This window comes from Triticum dicoccoides, chromosome 3A (genome assembly GCF_002162155.2).
Source record: "Triticum dicoccoides isolate Atlit2015 ecotype Zavitan chromosome 3A, WEW_v2.0, whole genome shotgun sequence".
NCBI classification, from domain to species: Eukaryota; Viridiplantae; Streptophyta; class Magnoliopsida; order Poales; family Poaceae; genus Triticum; species Triticum dicoccoides.
The window spans coordinates 340,672,781-340,693,128 of record NC_041384.1 but is presented as its reverse complement, the minus strand read 5'-3'; positions in this window follow the sequence as shown (position 1 = coordinate 340,693,128).

The window sequence follows — 20,348 nt, the reverse complement described above, 5'->3', positions numbered from 1 at the left end:
AAAAATTTGCTGAGAAAAATGAGTTGCTACAGAAGGCAGTCGCAGCAGCTGTAGATGCCTGCAGAAATGATTTTTCTACTAACTTGATCCCGACTATCATCAACTGGACGAAGGAAAATCCAGAGAAGACGGTAGATGATTTCCCCATGCCCAGCTTCGTCGGGAGCAACTCGGTGAACAACACAACTGCACCATCACATGCTCACGCAACTGCGCCTGCACCCGCACCCGCTCAAAGCAGCCCGTCCTCAGTCTCTGGCGCGCTAGGCGGGCCTTCATCTTTGGTTGAGCTCGACACCCTCACGGTAATTACATGTCGCACCAACATATATCTAGAATATTCCATTTTCATTGCCTTTCAGATGTTTTACGCCGCAGACATGTGTTTGCAGGCCGACGAAACCCCGTGCACCGTACTCTACTTTATCAAAGGCCAGAAGGTGGACATGGGAAAGGCGGTGATAACGAAGCCCTTGGAACCCACGTTCCATGGCCAGCTGTTACCCGGTTGGCACTTCAGGGTTACCTTGTCGAGTGTGAAATCAGAGCATGAGGATTTGACTCCTCTGGTATGGCTAGGGGAGAGAACGACGAGACCCCGCCGTGGCTTGGAAACTGCATGGGTTGGGTGCTGCTATAGCCGAAGAATCTTCTTCGTGTGGAGCCGGCCAAGAGCACACAATAACCACACATCAGCAAGTAGGTATGAACACCACCACCCCGCCTACGCAATTACCAGCGTCTGTAGTGCCGGGTGAGAGCAGTGGACGATGCGAGGAAGGGGGTCCAATAGTGGCTAGTGTAATCGCCCTCGTAGAACAAAGAATGGATAATGAGATGGACGAGGATGAGCCTCTTCGGTTCCTCAATACAGGCACCTATGATGAAAACTTAGACATGATGAGTCAGCCATATGATGACTCGGGCTATCAGCATGCTGATGAGGACATGGATGATCTACCCGGGTAGGAACGTCCTAGCAGGGTTGATTGCAAGAAGTCTCTCTTCATGCAATCCTCACAGGACACGCCTAAAGATGCCGCCTCAACACAGGCTCAACTAGCCAAGGGTCGTACAGTGCTTAGCCCGACAACACCGGGGCAGAGGTTAAGGAAGGGTCTGGAAGGTCAGCCCCAGAAAAAGGAGAGGAAGAGACCGACGAAGAAAGGCTCTGCTGCCTACAAACAAGCCAAAGCACATAGTAGCCAAACGGTGGATTTTGAAGAGCATGTACCCGTCAAAGGTGCCGCCATGTTCCATGTCACGGGCGAGCTGATGCTACCGCCGAAACCGCTGGAGGCAATATCATGGGATCTCATGAGACTACACATGTTGTCGATTGAGAAAAAGCCTACGAGCCTCGAAGGATCCAAGATATCCGACATACGTAGCTTGTGTGCCTGAGGGGAAGTGCTATGTCAACACACGGCCCGCGGAGGTGTTCTTCCTGCGGTTTGAGCATATCTTCGAGGGGTGGCCACCTGCAGATCAGGAAACAAAGGAATAAGAAGACTGGTTTCTCGCATAAAACTAACTTATGTTGCATCCATGTCCCGAAACCAAGTAGGGACGATGGATTCTACCTCCTCCATCTCATGATGGAGTTCAGAAGGGATCACCAAAAGCTTCGTACGACAAGAAGAAACGATGATCATATTCGCAAGTGGATGGAATCTCATGGAGAAGCGGATTATAAACTTAGAGACGACTTCTTTCGCATCTAGAGGGACATTGTGACGATCGTCATGAAAGAAGTCATCGAAGAGAAGGGGATGTTCCACCACTGCCCTATATCGCGAGCCGATGTCCGAACTCGCATAGGCATGCAACGTCAAGACCTCACACCGTTCAACAAGCTAGGGTGCATCCTCGATGATACGAAAGGATGGAAGTTCTAGTGATTTACGATGCCGATGATGATGATATGTGTTGGTTGAACTTGTATACTTTCTGTAGCGATGAAACTTTGTGATGTCCATAGTCCCTACCGAACTTGTGTAATGCTACTTTGTTAGTTTGGATACGATGACCTGCGTACCTCTAGTTAATTAGTTTTCATACGAAACTGCATTGATTATTTATGTTTACTATATGTTGCATCTAGTTGCTAACCCTTTCTATTTCGTGTTGCTCAAGTATATTTCGTTGCATATGATTGTACATTCTCTTGATGAAGATGCATCTCTAACAGGTACCTAGATTCCTGATGGCAAAGAATCAGCACTATGTCGTGTACAAAGGGAAGGTTCCGGGAGTGTATGATGAGTAGCCTGAGTGTCAGGCGAGCGGGTCTCAGGCTCTAGCCATAAAGGCTTCAAAAGTAGACAAGAAGCGGAAGCTAGTTACTTGAGGTTCACGCTAGCATGAGAGAGGACTCATAACCGCCGCCTCATGTACTGCATAGTTCCGTTCTTACTCATAGTGATAGCTCTTCTCGTGTATATCATTGATTACATGGATTACGATTTAGTTGCCAGTATTCGAGACTTGTATCACTATTTTTGAGATGATGACGAGAGACCACTTTTGTGTTGGATGATGATTATGATGATGACATGATTTGATGAGACTATTCGTATGTGTATGCTATGATTACATTTGTATATGTATGATATTCTAGATATTATTGTATAAAGCTTGTTCAAATAGAAAACAAATATGTAAAAAATTAGAAACTAATAAAACTAGCAGTAGCGAGTGGAATAAAGTTAGCAGCAGCGCTCTTACCAGTAGCGTGACTTATTTTAAATTGATGCATCTATTAGTAGTAGCGCGTTCCTGTAAATCTCGCTACAGCTACCCATGTATAGCAGTAGCGCGGGTCAACACGCACTACTGCTACAAGTTAGCTGTAGCGCCATATCAGTAGCGCGGGTCCCTGCACTACTGATACAACTAAGACCCGCGCTACTGCTAGGCTTTTCCCTAGCAGTGGATTGAGCACCGCAAGATTGAACCCATTACAAAGCACCTCTCCCATTGCAAGAAAAATCAATCTAGTAGGCCAAACCAAATCAATAGATGGGAGAGAAATACAAAGCTATCTTAATCATGCATAAAAGAGTTCAAAGAAGACTAAAATAATATTCATATATAATCTGATCATAAACCCACAATTCATCAGATCTCAACAAATGCACCGCAAAAGAAGATTACATCGAATAGATCTCCAAGATCATCGAGGAGAACATTGTATTGAAGATCAAACAGAAAGAAGAAGCCATCTAGCTACTAGCTATGGACCCGTAGGTCTGTGGTAAACTACCCACACATCATCGGAAGGGCAGCAAGGTTGATGTAGAGGCCCTCCATGATCAAATCACCCTCCGACAGAGTACCAAAAAATGTCTCCAGATGGGATCTCACGAGGACAGAAACTTGCGGCGGTGGAAAAGTATATTTGGTGTGCCCTCTGGTATACAGGGAATATTTGGGTATTTATGGAGCTGAGATTAGGGTTAGAGGAGCCACGGTGGGCCTACAAGCTCGGGAGGTGCACCTTGTAGGACGTGGCCTCCAAGCTTGTGGTTAATCCGTGTCCCTTCTGGCCTCCTCCCAAAGCTTCCTAGGTGTCTTCTGGTCTTAGAAAAATCGTCAAAAAGTTTCGTTCTGTTTGGACTCAGTTTGGTATTCATTTTCTATAAAAGACAAAAACAAGGAAAAACAGCAACTGGCACTTAGCACTAGGTTAATAGGTTAGTCCCAAAAATGATATAAAATAACATAAGAATGCATATAAAACATCCAAGCTGGATAATATAATAACATGGAACAATAAAAAATTATAGATACATTGGAGACGTATCACTAGGCACATCTATTTATATGTAGAGGTGCATATATTTATGGCATGTGACCGTTTGGAACGTGAGCATAATATCTGTGAACTGATTGTGGGACCCACTTTGAATACTGGTGACATTTCTACAAAATCTCATGCCACAAGTGTAAGACATAGTGTTGGCGTGGGTATTTGTGCTACACCAACAATACTCCATGGATGGTGAGGATGACGGGGCCCACATACAAATGGCGTTGCCTAAAATTCCTATGCCAGCAATAAGCACATTGCTATGACATACGACTTAAACCAACACCGACACTATTTGAAAAAAATAGTGCTGGCATTGATTAAAAATGTTGTGCCACCAACGAAAGTTGTGGCTAGCACTTTTTCCACTAGTGATTGGGGGAAGGTGATGGAGCTGCGCCCCGTAATAATCCAGGAACGCTCGGAAGAAAGGGTGGGGAGGCATGGAAAAACCTCGCTCAATGTGGGTGACAAGGAGGATGTGCTCGTCCCCCTGCAGCGCCAGCTCGACCTTGCCCACCTCGCGGAAGTGATTTGAAATCCGTCTATCGAAATGAGCCTCTCCTCGGCAAGCTCCTCCAATCTCCTCTTCATGACTCGTAAGGGAATCCAATTCCCAGCGGCACGGCCCGCCGATGGGCTGGAGCTCGAAGAGCCTCCATCCGTCCGCTGAAATGAGCCTTTCCTCGGCAAGCTCCTCCAATATCCTCTTAATGACTCGTGAGGGAATCCAATCCCTCGCAGCACAGCCCGCCGACGGGCCGAAGCTCGAAGACGCGGCCTTCCTTGCCTTCTTTTCCTTCTCCAACTTGGCGGTGGAATCCTTCCCCATCAGCTTGAGTGCCCTAGCGCAGTGGTTGATGGAGGGGAGGAGACGGGGAACGGAGTGGACGAGGGAGAAAGGGGGTCTGGGAATTACCCTAACCTGCCAGCTCTTTATACCACACGGTAAAATATTGTTTCGCGGATTCATAGTAGAAGATCCTTGGATCAAACGGTGTGTGTGGCAGCCGCCGGCGCAGATAAAATGGGGCACGTGGCGGTTTTTCGAGGCAGAGATCGAGGTGTCGTGCCCCACTTTCCCCACTAGACGCGACATAACCACTTCCGCGCGCACACACAATTTCAAATCCCGAGATTTCAGTAGCAAATCAACCCGATTGATTTTCCACTGTCCCTTTCCTAGATGGACACTCGTCGGCCCGACCGACCGCTCTCCAAGGGTCACCATGCACTCGGACACGTAAAATGCCCAAGTGAAGTCTTCTTTAGGATTGTGATGGGATGAGCTCGACGCCCCTCTGCGGGTTGACTTGGCCCTTTTCTAGGCTCGAAGGTGCGAACCTCATGAACTCGGACCCAGAGATGACCCATGCTGGCGTTCCCATGGGATAATGAGTGGCATCTCTCCATAGAATCAGACCACACGCCGGGTTCATCACTTGAGTTTCATGGCATGTCCTCATTCAGACCCCAAGTCTATCTCTTCTGAGAGACATACAAATGCCACCATGTTTTGCACGGCGATCAAACATGATCCGATCACTCGGAAAACCTTTGGTATAGAATCCGTTGTGGTTTCACCCATGTCACGATAGATAACCACTTGACAACGGATCCCAAGTTCTCCTGAAGCACTCGGGCTAAATCAATGGCTCAACCAATTCATCCTACAAAACCTCGGCCAATTTGGGAGTTAATGATGGGGTCACCTACCACTGGTAGGGTCTAGGACCTGACATCTAAGGCCCACCTAGGGTCCCACACCATCATTGGAAGGTCCCTGGACCACATGCACATTCGGATGTGCACCCCTAGAAATCCACTCGGATACTCCAACAGCACTCAGATGTCTTCCCCCAGTCGACCTCGCCAATATCACTCAGACAGTAGATGCATAGAGGCAGCATGGGAACTACAACGATCGAGTATCTTAATCTCATACTTCAAGTGTAGTTATAACTACCATTACCAATAACCACTATAGTTATGCTCATTGAACCCCTTGTAACGTGGTGTTAATGGGTTGAGGCGCACTCTATACAAGGCTCCCCTCAACTCCATGACAAGGGTTCAACATCCATTGTAATCATACACCCCAAGAGAAAACACAAGCCCCTAGGAACGAGACGTAGGATTGTTACCTCTCTGAGAGGGGCCCGAACTCGCAAAATCTGAGTGATACACTTGTGCCACAGTTTGGCTCTGCCCTTAGCTCGTACCCCTAGTATTCGTTGTCAGGTTCGCTGCCTCGATAAAAGCCACCTCCATCTTCTTGGGCTACCCCATAAAGACCTGCTCTTGAGGAGGAGAGGATGGAGGAATCACCTCATCCCCACCTCCCGTAGAAGTGGGGTTGGCCGTCTCCGGCTACCGTAGTGGCTCCGGGGCTGTTGAGGCCGAGGACCCGGGCTGGCTGAGCCCTTTTCCTTCTCTAGACAAGGGGATTTTCTCCCGCCGGTCCTCGATGACCGAGGTATTAACCTCGGCCATGGGAGCACCAGTGCCGCCTTCCGTGTTGACAGTGGATGTGGCCTGGTGCGATGACACCTCCCCTAGCTCATTATGTGCAGGGGAGCGAGGGGTGCGCTCATTTGTCCCGCTCTTCACTATTTTAGGCGGCAGGAGCTAATTTTCTGACAACCTATTGGCAAGGAAGGCCCGCTGTAGGCTATATAAGTAGGCGGTCAGTCACGTGTCAGGAATGGATACTTAAAAACATATTGTGCAAAGCATATCAAGCTAAGTACCTCCTCGGCAATGGCTTTTCCCTGCCCTCCGTGACATTCGAGCCACCCACTTCCCCTTCAGATCGGCGTCAGCCATCGCTAGTGGGGAGATGTGGGCGCTAGACAAGGGCTTAGAGGTTTGAGAATGGATATGGGGCGCTGGAGCTCTGGAGGCTTTGAGCAATGGTGCAAGGGGTGGAAGCATAGGAGAAAGTGGGATTACTGCCCCTTGCCTTTATACGTCAGTAAAAGACCAAGGGTCTCTTTTACCGCGCCAAATGAATCGCCATGTTCCAATCATTGGTGTCATCATACGTGCATGGGGTGAAACAATTTTTCATGATATCCCCCAAAATACGGAGCACCATCTCTATGTTGATGAGGCGGGCCAATGCGAAATCTACCTCGAGCCGCAATTCCAGTTACAATACTGGCTCGTTCAAACACCGTATGTGGTGAAGGTTTTGTAAAGGCTGTCAGGCAAGAGAACTATTGATGCCTAGGCGGCAGGCCTTTTAGGTTAAGCTATGTCAAGATTTTGGGCGATGAGGCACGACGCATAAAGCATGTGGTCGATGGACACTCTTATTAAGAGGAAGCTCGACAATTGCTTTAAACAGAGAAGATCTCGGGTTCACATGAAAGCCAAAAGAATTCACCTGTCAAGCTGAACACTTCAAGGTGAAGGAAATATGCCCTAGAGGCAATAATAAAGTTGTTATTTTATATTTCCTTATATCATGATAAATGTTTATTATTCACGCTATAATTGTATTAACCCGAAACTTGATACATGTGTGGATACATAGACAAAACATTGTGTCCGTAGTAAGCCTATACTAAGACTAGCTCGTTAACCAAAGACAGTTAAAGTTTCCTAACCATAGACATGAGTTTTCATTTGATGAACGGGATCACATCATTAGGAGAATGATGTGATGGACAAGACCCATCCGTTAGCTTAGCATGTTGATCGTTCAGTTTTATTGCTATTGCTTTCTTCATGTCAAATACATATTCCTTCGACTATGACATTATGCAACTCCCGGATACCGGAGGAATGCCTTATGTGCTATCAAACATCACAACGTAACTGGGTGATTATAAAGATGCTCTACAGGTATCTCCGAAGGTGTTTGTTGGGTTGGCATAGATCGAAATTAGGATTTGTCACTCCGAGTATCGGAGAGGTATGTCTCGGCCCTCTCGGTAATACACGTCATAAGAAGCCTCGCAAGCAATGTGACTAATGAGTTAGTTGCGGGATGATGTATTACGGCATGAGTAAAGAGACTTGCCGGTAACAAGATTGAACTAGGTATGAAGATACCGACAATCGAATCTCGGGCAAGTAACACACCGATGACAAAGGGAATAACGTGCGTTATCATAAGGTTCGACCGATAAAGATCTTCGTAGAATATGTAGGAGCCAATATGGGCATCCATGTTCCGCTATTGGTTATTGACCAGAGAGGTGTCTCGGTCATGTCTACATAGTTCTTGAAATCGTAGGGTCCGCACGCTTAATGTTCTTTGACGATATAGTATTATATGAGTTATGTTTGTTGGTGACTGAATGTTGTTCAGAGTCCAGGATATGATCTCGGACATGACGAGGAGCTCTGGAATGGTCCAGAGGTAAAGATTGATATATGGTCTAATAGTGTTCGGTCTTCGGAAAGGTTCCGAAATTCACTGGAAGGGCTTCGGATGTTTCCCGAAATGTTTGGGTATGAGAACACTTTATTTGGGCCAAAGGGGAAAGCCCATGAGGTTTTTGAAAAGTGCAAAACGAAGTCCAAGGGCTAGACGCCAGGGTCCCTGGCGTCTGGGTCTTGGAGCCCGAGAAGGACTCTTGCCTTTCGGGAAAACCGACTTTGAGGAGGCTTTTACTCCAAGTTTCGACCCCAGGGCTCAACATATAAAATAGAGGGGCAGGGATAGCACCCAAGAGACATCAAGATTCACCAAGCTGTGTGTCGGCAACCCCGTCCCCTCTAGTATATCCTTCGTCTAGTTTCTGTAGTGCTTGGCGAAGCCCAGCGGAGATTGTTCTTCATCACCAACCGTCACCATGACGTCGTGCTGCCGAAACTCATCTACTACTTCGCTCGTCTTGCTGGATCAAGAAGGTGAGGACGTCATCGAGCTAAATGTGCACTGAATGCGGAGGTGCCGTACATTCGGTACTTGATCGGGATGAATCGTGAAGGTGTGCGACTACATCAACCGCATTGATAAACGCTTCTGCTTTGCGATCTTCAAGGGTATGAAGATGCTCTCCCCTTCTTGTTGCTATGCATCTCCTAGATAGATCTTGTGTGAGCGTAGGAAATTTTTTGAAATTGCATTTCGCGTTTCCCAATAGTGGCATCCGAGCCAGGTCTATGCGTAGATAATATGCACGAGTAGAACACAAAGAGTTGTGGGCGGTGAGTCATACTGCTCACCACCAATGTCTTATTTTGATTCGGCGGTATTGTTGGATGAAGCGGCCAGGACCAACCTTACAAGACCACGTTCATGAGACCGGTTCCACCGACAAACATGCAACTAGTTTTGCATTAAGGTGGCTGGTGGGTGTCTGTTTCTCTAACTTTAGTTGAATCGAATTTGACTGCAGTCGGTCCATGTTGAAGGTTAAAACAGCAAACTTTATAAATCACCATTGTGGTTTTGATGCGTAGGTAATAACGGTTCTTTCTAGAAGCCCGTACCAGCCAAGTAAAACTTGCAACAACAAAGTAGAGGATGTCTAACTTACTTTTGCAGGGCACGTTGTGATGTGATATGGTCAACACATGATGTGATATACGTTATTGTATGAGATGATCATGTTTTGTATAAGTTACCAGCAACTGGCAGGAGCCTTATGGTTGTCGCTTTATTGTATGAAATGCAAACGCCATGTAATTGCTTTACTTTATAACTATGCGCCAGCGATAGTTGTAGAAGCAATAGTTGGCGAGACGACCATATGCAACGATAGAGATCAAGGTGTCGAGCCTGTGATGATGGAGATCATGACGATGCTTTGGAGATGGAGATCAAAAGCATGAGATGATCATGGCCATATCATGTCACATATTTTGATTGCATGTGATGTTTATCTTTTATGCATCTTATTTTGCTTAGTACATCAGTAGCATTATAAGATGATCCCCTACTAAAATTTCAAGGTATAAGTGTTCTCCCTGAGTATGCACCGTTGCGATAGTTCGTCGTGCTGAGACACCACGCGATGATCGGGTGTGATAGGCTCTACATTCGCATACAACGGGTGCAAGACGGTTTTGCACATGCGGAATACTCAGGTTAAACTTGACGAGCCTAGCATGTACAGACATGGCCTCAGAACACTGGAGACCAAAAGGTCGAACGTGAATCATATAGTAGATATGATCAACATAGAGATGTTCACCATTGAAGACTAATCCATCTCACGTGCTGATAGGACATGGTTTAGTTGATTTGGATCACGTAATCATTTATATGACTCGAGGGATGTCTATCTAAGTGGGAGTTCTTAAGTAATATGATTAATTGAACTTAATTTATCATGAACTTAGTCTTGATAGTTTTTGCATATCTATGTTGTAGATCAATGGCCCGTGCTACCGTTCCCTTGAATTTTAATGCGTTCCTAGAGAAAGCTAAGTTGAAAGATGATGGTAGCAACTACACGGACTGAGTCCATAACTTGAGGATTATCCTCATTGCTGCACAGAAGAATTATGTCCTTAATGCACCGCTAGGTATGCCACCCCCTCCAGCAACTGCAGACGTTGTGAATGCCTGGCAGTCGCATGTTCATGACTACTCGATAGTTCAGTGTGCCATGCTTTACGGCTTAGAATCGGGACTTCAAAGATGTTTTGAACGTCATGGACCATATGAGATGTTCCAGGAGTTGAAGTTAATATTTCAAGCAAATGCCCGAGTTGAGAGATATGAAGTCTCCAACAGGTTCTATAGCAGCAAGATGGAGGAGAACAGTTCTGTCAATGAACACATACTCAAAATGTCTGGATATCATAACCACTTGACTCAGCTGGGAGTTAATCTTCCAGATGATAGTGTTATTGACGGAGTTCTCCAATCACTGCCACCAAGCTACAAAGGCTTCATGATGAACTATAATATGCAAGGGGTGAATAAGATAATTCCCGAGCTCTTCGCTATGCTCAAAGCTGTGGAGGTAGAAATCAAAAAGGAGCGTGAACTGTTGATGGTTAACAATACCACTAGTTTCAAGAAAAAGGGCATAGGAAAGAAGGGGAACTTCAATAAGAATGGCAAGCAAGTCTCCACTCCCCGGAAGAATCCCAAGTCTGGACCTAAGCCTAAAACTGAGTGCTTCTACTGCAAAGGGATTGGTCACTGGAAGCGGAACTACCCCAAGTATTTGGCGGATATGAAGGATGGCAAAGTGAACAAAGGTATATTTGATATACATGTTATTGATGTGTACCTTACTAATGCTCGTAGTAGTGCCTAGGTATTTGATACCGGTTCAGTTGCTCATATTCGTAACTCGAAAGAAGGGCTACGGATTAAACGAAGATTGGCTAAGGACGAGGTGACGATGCGCGTCGAAAATGGTTTCAAGGTCGATGTGATCGTCGTCGGCATGCTACCTCTACATCTACCTTCGGGATTAGTTTTAGACCTGAATAATTGTTATTTGGTGTCAGCGTTGAGCATGAACATTATATCTAGATCTTGTTTGATGCGAGACGGTCATTCATTTAAATCAGAGAATAATGGTTGTTCTATTTATATGACACTGGTGCGCATCAGTGCTATAAAATGGTTTTTAACCCCTTTCCGTGACGGCATTTGGAACCAGAAACCGTTGGGGATATGCCCTCCTGGCACACACGCTCGGCAAAATGAGGTTGTGTGCCACCGGCGAGCGCTCAAATATGGAAATATGTACAGTAGAGCTAAAAAAATACAATTATACAGGCGAAGTTATTTCCGGTCGCAAGTACATCCCACACAGTCTGCCCCCGCAAAACATTTCCATTCGTATGTACATCGCACATAGTCGCTCCAAGGAAAACGTTTCCATTCACAGGTACATCACACACAATTTTTTCCATTAAATTGGTTGCGTTATTGAATGTATCACACACAGTCCATAGAAGAGACCATGTGGCAAAGGCTGTCCATCACACACAGTTTTATGTGGTAAACGTTTGCGCAAGGTGGCCTAACGCAAACAGTTTTCAAGAGAAAGTCGTGTGTGATTGTTCATTGATCCAACACGGTTTATTCCTAGAAACTGTGTGCATTGCCTGAGGTCATCGCCCACGGTATTTTTTCAATAACCGTTTGCAATAGCAAAACCCAATTAGTAGGCTAATTCGCCATTAGCAGGCTAATTTCCCTATTATTAATAATCTATTTATTAATCTAATTGACATTCATATTAAGCACATAATATATTTCATTTCCATATTAAGGAAGCAGAATTTCATAATTGAAATACATCAGAGTACAACATGATATAGCTTCAGCACTTAGCTACCCCGTTACACAACTGCACCAGCACCAAGTTTCACATGCAACATGTAGATCCTTTTGAAATTAGCATCATAGATGGTATATAGACAGATGCATCTCATCTAGAAAACTGCTAAAGCGGAAGGCGAATATTGAGCCTTCATTCATGTTGAAGGTCTTTGCAACTTTAGGCCAGTGCACGTGGATGATTGAATGTCCATCATTCGTCCTCTTCGGGAACACTTAAATATTGAATCGTGGGTGTTTTATGAAAACCTCTCTCGCCTCCTAACCATAGAGGTGGTTTGAGACGTAATCATGAGTGAACTGCTTTGGAAAGGCCTGAAAACAATGATGTGCATAAATATCTTCTCTATATTGGAAATGGGGCAAAGGAATAAAAAAGGCAAGGTATAATAGTTAGTACCATCTTGTAGTGAACTGATGTCTTGTTCATTGTGCAGACAAAGATCTTGTTGTTTTTTGTCACTAATTTTTTTATTCTAACAATCTTTGTGAGTTTCTTGATTTGATTGATATTCATGGACAACTCATTTCCCCATATGCAAAAAGGGTCGGACAGTGGGTCAAAACCTCTGGCCTACATGTGCAAGAGCAAATTGTTAAAAACCAAAATATTAGAATGGTTTCTGCAATTGCACAATAATGTGCTATTAGACAACGGACCATGCACGTGCTAACCTCGATTGTAAACCTTAGTGCTTCCCATTGTTTCTCTGCAACACATATAAGGTAGTAAGTCATCAGGTTAAGTAAGGGTTCGCATGCTATCAGTAAAATATGTTGATGAAAAATAAGCACATTGCATATTCATCAGATTAATTCAAGCCACATGGAAAACCCATTTATCCAAACCAAACATGATTAAGAACTGGGTAATATAGCACTTGTATATGTTTCTCGTGTATTAAGTGCAGCCAAATTCGATTTATTCCTCACATGCACAACAATACAAAATTCTACCCATGACAATTGGACATCGCATTGCAGAATTGGACCAAGCAGTTAACTAAACCCCACAACAAATGAACCAAACATTAACTGAGCACCACATTGCACAATATAACATACTCCTAATATAAGATCAGACAGTTAACCAAACAGTTAACTACAGCCAATTGTAGCAATTGCATTTGCTTCTCATGTATTTACTACAGCCAAATTCAATTTATTCCTCACATGGTATACAATAACAGAATGCACCCTGATACGTCTCCAACGTATCTATAATTTTTGATTGCTCCATGCTATTATATTATCTATTTTGGATGTTATTGGGCTTATTTTTACACTTTTATATTATTTTTGGGACTAACCTATTAACCGGAGGCCCAGCCCAAATTGATGTTTGTTTTGCCTATTTCAGTGTTTCGCCGAAAAGGAATATCAAACAGAGTTCAAACGGAATGGAACCTTCGGGGATGTGATTTTCTCAACGAACGTGATCCAGCAGACTTGGAGTGGGCGTCAAGAAACAATCGAGGAGGCCATGAGGCAGGGGGCACGCCTACCCCCTAGGCGCGCCCTCCACCCTCGTGGGCCCCTTGTTGCTCCACCGATGTACTTCTTCCTCCTATATATATCCACGTACCCCCCAAACATCCAGGAGCACCATGAAAACCTAATTCCACCGCCGCAACCTTCTGTACCCGAGAGATCCCATCTTGGGGCCTTTTCCGGAGCTCCGCCGGAGGAGGCATTGATCACGGAGGGCCTCTACATCAACTCCATGGCCTCTCCGGTGATGTGTGAGTAGTTTACTTCAGACCTTCGGGTCCATATCTAGTAGCTAGATGGCTTCTTCTCTCTCTTTGGATCTCAATACAAAGTTCTCCTCAATTCTCTTGGAGATCTATTCGATGTAATCTTCTTTTGCGGAGTGTTTGTAGAGATCCGATGAATTGTGGGTTTATGATCAAGTCTATCTATGAACAATATTTGAATCTTCTTTGAATTCTTTTATGTATGATTGGTTTATCTTTGCAAGTCTCTTCGAATTATCAGTTTGGTTTGGCCTACTAGATTGATCTTTCTTGCAATGGGAGAAGTGCTTAGCTTTGGGTTCAATCTTGCGGTGCTCAATCCCAGTGACAGAAAGGGAAATGACATGTATTGTATTGTTGCCATCGAGGATAAAAAGATGGGGTTTATATCATATTGCATGAGTTTATCCCTCTACATCATGTCATCTTGCTTAAGGCGTTACTCTGTTCTTATGAACTTAATACTCTAGGTGCATGCTGGATAGCGGTCGATGTGTGGAGTAATAGTAGTAGATGCAGAATCGTTTCGGTCTACTTGTCTCGGATGTGATGCCTATATACATGATCATACCTAGATATTCTCATAATTATTCGCTTTTCTATCAATTGCTCGACAGTAATTTGTTCACCCGCCATAATACTTATGCTATCTTGAGAGAAGCCACTAGTGAAACCTATGGCCCCCGGGTCTATTCTCCATCATATAAGTTTCCCATCTAATTTATTTTGCAACCTTTACTTTCAATCTATATCATAAAAATACCAAAAATATTTATCTTGTTATTATCATCTCTATCAGATCTCACTCTTGCAAGTGGCCGTGAAGGGATTGACAACCCCTTTATCACGTTGGTTGCGAGGTTCTTATTTGTTTGTGTAGGTACGAGGTGACTCGCGCGTGGTCTCCTACTGGATTGATACCTTGGTTCTCAAAAACTGAGGGAAATACTTACGCTGCTTTACTGTTCCACCCTTTCCTCTTCAAGGGAAAACCAACGCAGTGCTCAAGAGGTAGCAAGAAGGATTTCTGGCACCGTTGCCGGGGAGATCTATGCCAAGTCAAGACATACCAAGTACCCATCACAACTCTTATCCTTCGCATTACATTATTTGCCATTTGCCTCTCGTTTTCCTCTGCCCCACTTCACCCTTGTCGTTTTATTTGCCCTCTCTTTTCCGTTCGCTTCTTTTTCACTTGCCTCGTCGTTATGGCATGTCCTTTATCTACTCCCTTGTCTCCCGAGAATGAGGTTCTTAATTTTAAACAAAGGGAGGGAGAAAATCTAAAAGATTCTTGGTATAGAATTTGCAATGCACAAAATAGATCTACTAGGAAGCAATCTACTTCCTATCTTCTTTGCAATTTTTATGTAGGCATCATGCCTTGGAATAGATATATTCTTGATACCATTACCGGAGGAAATTTCTTGGGTAGCCATACTTTTGATTCTTATAATGCTATGACAGATTTGTTTGGCCCACCACCTCTTTTGGTTAATGGAACTATTTTAACTTTGGAACATGTGATGCAACGGCTTGAAATTATTGAAAATAAAGTTGCCACCGTAGAGTTAATTGAAAATTTGTATAGAAAGATCCATAACCAAATTACCCAATACGGATCTAAGGTGGGAGTTGCTCTTAAAAGTTTTAAAGAAAAGGGACCTATGGTTAATGAAAAGATAGATCAAGATTCCACTAGAACTGATAAAATTGAGGATATTATTACCAACCTTGGGTCTACCTTTTCTTTCGTGAAAAACACTCCTCCTAATGCTAAGATTGCTAAATTGATGTATGTTCCTAAAAATAAGGGTGAAACTTCTAGTAAGGAAAATGCGGACCTCAAGTCCATAAGTGTTCACCCCAATTTTCTCACTATCCTTAAGGAACCTTTTACTACAAATGATTTTATTGATTTCGTGCCTAGGAGTTTGATAATTAATAAAAATAAAGAAACTCCTAAAAGTTATAGGTGTCTTATTGAAGAATTGCCTACCAAAGATGGCAATACCTAGATCTATCTTCGCTTTTATGCCTAGCTAGGGGCATTAAACGATAGCGCTTGTTGGGAGGCAACCCAATTTTATTTTTATTCCTTGCTTTTGGCTCCTGTTTAGTAATAAATAATTTATCTAGCCTCTGTTTTGGTTGTGTTTTTTGTGTTTAATTAGTTTTTGTGCCAAGTAGAGCCGTTGGGAAGACTTGGGGAAAGTCTTTTTTATCTTGCTGTAAAAAAACAGAAACTTTAGTGCTCACGAGAATTGCTGCCATTTTTTATTGGCGAGTGATATTTAGTTAATTATTTTTGCAGAAGATTAATAGATACATTCCTCACGTGCAGAAATTTATTTTAGAATTTTTGGGGTTCCATAAGTTTGCGTTAGCTATAGATTACTACAGACTGTTCTGTTTTTGACAGATTCTGTTTTTCGCGTGTTGTTTTCTTATTTTGATGAATCTATGGCTAGTAAAAGAGTTTATAAACCATAGAGAAGTTGGAATACAGTAGTTTTAACACCAATACAAATAAAGAATGAGTTTATTACAGTACCTTGAAGTGGTGTTTTGTTTTCTTTTGCTAACGGAGCTCACGAGATTTTCTATTTAAGTTTTGTGTTGTGAAGTTTTCAAGTTTTGGGTAAGGATTCGATGGATTATGGAATAAGGAGTGGCAAGAGCCTAAGCTTGGGGATGCCCATGGCACCCCAAGGTAAAATACAAGGACACCAAAAAGCCTAAGCTTGGGGATGCCCCGGAAGGCACCCCCTCTTTCGTCTTCGTCTATCGGTAACTTTACTTGGAGCTATATTTTTATTCGCCACATGATATGTGTTTTGCTTGGAGTGTATTGTATGATTTGAGTCTTTTCCTTTTAGTTTACCACAATCATCCTTGCTGTACACACCTTTTGAGATACACACACATGAATTGGAATTTATTAAAATACTCTATGTGCTTCACTTATATCTTTTGAGCTATATAGTTTTTGCTTTAGTGCTTCGCCTATATCTTTTAGAGCACGGCGGTGGTTCTATTTTATAGAAATAATTGATCTATCATGCCTCACTTATATTATTTTGAGAGTCCTTTGGAACAACATGGCAATACTAAAAACTTTCATGTAAGTGCATCGAACACTAAGAGAAGTTTGATACTTGATGATTGTTTTGAGTTATGGAGATGGTGATATTAGAGTCATGCTAGTTGAGTAGTTGTGAATTTGAGAAATACTTGTATTGAAGTTTGTGATTCCCGTAGCATGCACGTATGGTGAACTGTTATGTGATGAACTCGGAGCATGATTTATTTATTGATTGCTTTCCTTATGAGTGGCGGTCGGGGACGAGCGATGGTCTTTTCCTACCAATCTATCCCGCTAGGAGCATGCGCATAGTACTTTGTTTCGATAACTAATAGATTTTTGCAATAAGTATGTGAGTTCTTTATGACTAATGCTGAGTCCATGGATTATACGCACCCTCACCCTTCCACAATTGTTAGCCTCTCTAGTATCGCGCAACTTTCACCGGTACCATAAACCCACCATATACCTTCCTCAAAACAGCCACCATACCTACCTATTATGGCATTTTCATAGCCATTCCGAGATATATTGCCATGCAACTTCCCACCGTTTCGTTTGTTATGACACGCTTCATCATTGTCATATTGCTTTGCATGATCATGTACTTGACATCGTATTTGTGGCAAAGCCACCGTTCAAAATTCTTTCATACATGTCACTCTTGATTCATTGCATATCCCGGTACACCGCCGGAGGCATTCAAATAGAGTTGCATTTTGTTCTAAGTATTGAGTTGTAATTCTTGAGTTGTAAGTAAAAAAGAAGTGTGATGATCATCATTATTACAGCATTGTCCCAGTGAGGAAAGGATGATGGAGACTATGTTTCCCCCATAAGTCGGGATGAGACTCCGGACGAAAAAAGAAAAAGAAAAAAAAGAGACCAAAAAGAAGAAAAAAAGCCCAAATAAAAAAATGAGAGAAAAAGAGAGAAGGGACAATGTTACTATCCTTTTTCCACACTTGTGCTTCAAAGTAGCACCATGATCTTCATGATAGAGACCTCTTATGTTGTCACTTTCATAAACTAGTGGGAATTTTACATTATAGAACTTGGCTTGTATATTCCAATGATGGGCTTCCTCAAATTGCCCTAGGTCTTCGTGAGCAAGCAAGTTGGATGCACACCCACTTAGTTTCTTATTTTGAGCTTTCATACACTTATAGCTCTAGTGCATCCGTTGCATGGCAATCCCTACTCACTCACATTGATATCTATTGATGGGCATCTCCATAGCCCGTTGATATGCCTAGTTGATGTGAGACTATCTTCTCCTTTTTTTATCTTCTCCACAACCACCATTCTATTCCACCATAGTGCTATATCCATGTTCACGCTCATATATTGCGTGAAGATTGAAAAAGTTTGAGAACATAAAAAATATGAAACAATTGCTGGGCTTGTCATCGGGGTTGTGCATGATTTAGTATTTTGTGTGATGAAGATAGAGCCTAGCGAGACTATATGATTTTGTAGGGATAACTTTCTTTGGCCATGTTATTTTGAGAAGACATGATTGCTTAGTTAGTATGCTTGAAGTATTATTATTTCTATGTCAATATTAAACTTTTATCTTGAATCTTTCGGATCTGAACATTCATGCCACAATAAAGAAAAATTACATTGAGAACTATGTTAGGAAGCATTCCACATCAAAAATTCTTTTTTACAATTTACCTACTCGAGGACGAGCAGGAATTAAGCTTGGGGATGCTGATACGTCTCCAACGTATCTATAATTTTTGATTGCTCCATGCTATTATATTATCTATTTTGAATGTTACTGGGCTTATTTTTACACTTTTATATTATTTTGGGGACTAACCTATTAACCGGAGGCCCAACCCAAATTGTTGTTTTTTGCCTATTTCAGTGTTCGCCGAAAAGGAATATCAAACGGAGTCCAAACGGAATGAAACCTTCGGGAACGTGATTTTCTCAACGAACATGATCCAGGAGACTTGGAGTGGGCGTCAAGAAACAATCGAGGAGGCCACGAGGCAGGGGGGTGCGCCTACCCCCCTGGGTGCGCCCTCCACCCTCGTGGGCCCCTCGTTGCTCCACCGACGACTTCTTCCTCCTATATATATCCACATACCCCCCCCCCAAACATCCAGGAGCACCACGAAAACCTAATTCCACCGCCGCAACCTTCTGTACCCGAGAGATCCCATCTTGGGGCCTTTTCTGGAGCTCCGCCGGAGGAGGCATTGATCACGGAGGGCCTCTACATCAACTCCATGGCCTCTCTAGTGATGTGTGAGTAGTTTACTTCAGACCTTCGGGTCCATAGCTAGTAGCTAGATGGCTTCTTCTCTCTCTTTGGATCTCAATACAAAGTTCTCCTCGATTCTCTTGGAGATCTATTCAATGTAATCTTGTTTTGCGGTGTGTTTGTCGAGATCCGATGAATTGTGGGTTTATGATCAAGTCTATCTATGAACAATATTTGAATCTTCTCTGAATTCTTTTATGTATTATTGGTTTATCTTTGCAAGTCTCTTCAAATTATCAGTTTGGTTTGGCCTACTAGATTGATCTTTCTTGCAATGGGAGAAGTGCTTAGCTTTGGGTTCAATCTTGCGGTGCTCGATCTCAGTGACAGAAAAGGAAATGACATGTATTGTATTGTTTCCATCGAGGATAAAAAGATGGGGTTTATATCATATTGCATGAGTTTATCCCTCTACATCATGTCATCTTGCTTAAGGCGTTACTCTGTTCTTATGAACTTAATACTCTAGATGCATGTTGGATAGCGGTCGATGTTTGGAGTAATAGTAGTAGATGCAGAATCGTTTCGGTCTACTTGTCACAGACGTGATGCCTATATACATGATCATGCCTAGATATTCTCATAATTATTCGCTTTTCTATCAATTGCTCGACAGTAATTTGTTCACCCACCGTAATACCTATGCTATCTTGAGAGAAGCCACTAGTGAAACCTATGGCCCCCGGGTCTATTCTCCATCATATAAGTTTCACATCTACTTTATTTTGCAATCTTTACTTTCAATCTATATCATAAAAATACCAATAATATTTATCTTATTATTATCATCTCTATCAGATCTCACTCTTGCAAGTGGTCATGAAGGGATTGACAACCCCTTTATCGTTTTGGTTGCGAGGTTCTTATTTGTTTGTGTAGGTATGAGGTGACTCGCGCGTGGTCTCCTACTGGATTGATACCTTGTTTCTCAAAAACTGAGGGAAATACTTATGCTGCTTTAGTGCTCCACCATTTCCTCTTCAAGGGAAAACCAACGTAGTGCTCAAGAGGAAGCAAGAAGGATTTCTGGCGCCATTGCCGGGGAGATCTATGCCAAGTCAAGACATACCAAGTACCCATCACAACTCTTATCCTTCGCATTACATTATTTGCCATTTTCCTCTCATTTTCCTCTCCCCCACTTCACCCTT